General features: G+C 35.2%; 1 protein-coding gene across 1 annotated transcript in view; it reads right to left on the bottom strand.

The window, feature by feature from the left end:
• Positions 1-521: 521 nt before the first annotated feature.
• PTGER4 (prostaglandin E receptor 4) overlaps positions 522-1,657 on the bottom strand; it is a 12,074-nt gene continuing 10,938 nt past the window's right edge. The window contains exon 3 of the mRNA XM_010957263.3: positions 522-1,657. This exon is cut by the window's right edge and continues 825 nt beyond it. The gene's annotated coding sequence lies outside the window, so the exon portion shown is untranslated.

Below are 1,657 nucleotides of genomic sequence, written 5' to 3'. Positions count from 1 at the left end.
TCTGATACCATCCAAAAATATCTTTTAAAAATTTGCAGACAGAAAATCACGACCTCACCCCTGGAGACTGTTGCTCCTCAGTGTGTCTGCACCCTGGCAGTGTCAGCATCACCTAGGACCCACCCCAGACCTGCTGAGTCCAACACTGCGATTTCACAAGCTTCCCAGATGACTCTGATGTGTGCTAAGTTCCGATTCAGAGAATTTACAAATAGGAAGGGCCATGCCTTTATGCTAATTTTTTATAATAAATATTTGGATTCTTACATGTAGCAAGTTAAGCATAACACTGTCTCCCCTACCACCTGGACAAACTGGTAATTTTGAGTACACTTCGCACCCAGATCTTGGTTTCTAAATATCGTTCTTCACTAAATGGATCCAAGGCTTTGTACTATTCTGGCAACTTTTGTCTACCTTTGACATTATTTTAAAATAAAAAAATTTAAGTATTTCAATTTAAAAAGATACAGAAGATGACCTGAAACAAGCAAACAAAAATCACACACGTTTTCCAAAACTGAGGATATGGAACTCGGATTGAGTGTATTTATTTATTATAATCTCCAAAATAATTTCAGTTGGTACAACTGCTTCTTAAAACCACATCACTATCAGGCTCAGAATTTAATTACAACCAAGCAATTCACAAAAACACTTTAAGCAACAAAACATGCTTAATATTTCTTTGAGAAAGTTCCTTCAAATATGTCTACAGCGTTACTGGGTATTACACACAACTTCTAGAAGATGACCCTTACATGCCCCTTCTGTTGTTAAACAATTAAGACAACTGTGAAAGGCTAATTTACCCAGTCATTCCACGTCTCCAAGTAAAGCTGTCATGGTGCAATCTGCCTTTCTCTTAAATTTTAAAGAATATTCTAGATCATTCCATAGGAAAGTAAAACCATGCACACTTTGGGGGGAAAACAAGCTGCTTAGGCTTTTTATTTTTATATTATACACTTCAATTACGGGTTTACTTACTAAAGGCTTTTTCAAACTTATGTTACATTTTTAAAAATTACCAGCTAGTGGGGACAAAAATACAAAACATTTACCAGCAGGTTAGGTTGTCCTGAAATCACAGTTTTCTGGATAAATACATGTAACATCACTAAAAGTTTTTCACTATGTATTATACATAGCTTGGAAAGAACTTTTAATATTTTGGCCTGTAGTTTTCACAACTTTAAATAGAATTTTATTTTATTCTTTTCATAGTGCTAAACTCTTCCTTTTAAAAATTTATATCTCCTTTACAGACATGACTCTCATCATGAATTTTAAACACCATGGCCTGACCTTGGTTATGAAAGATACCTATCATCTGCAACTTCAGCTGGTTATACTAGGAGGAGAGGGGTTACCATACTTTCATTATACTTTGTATTAACAATATACCTTCTCACGGAGAAGACAATACTTTAAATACCATAAATCATATTTACAACAATAAAATTCACATTTCATGCTTTAGTGAGACACATATCATCCGTAAGATAGTCCTCATAGTTTATTAGAATCGAGCCCTTCTGTACCTGGCCTTCTGCTGTGTGCCAGATATAAAGCTCTTGATGTTACGAAAATAGCAGAACTTATGCCATCCTCCTGTCAAGTAGAAAAATTGAGAGTAGATCTTCCCAGCCACCAA

The sequence above is a fragment of the Camelus bactrianus genome, chromosome 3 (genome assembly GCF_048773025.1).
Source record: "Camelus bactrianus isolate YW-2024 breed Bactrian camel chromosome 3, ASM4877302v1, whole genome shotgun sequence".
NCBI lineage: Eukaryota > Metazoa > Chordata > Mammalia > Artiodactyla > Camelidae > Camelus > Camelus bactrianus.
Note: the sequence above shows the minus strand (reverse complement) of the source record. Positions and strands in the feature narration are given on the sequence as shown.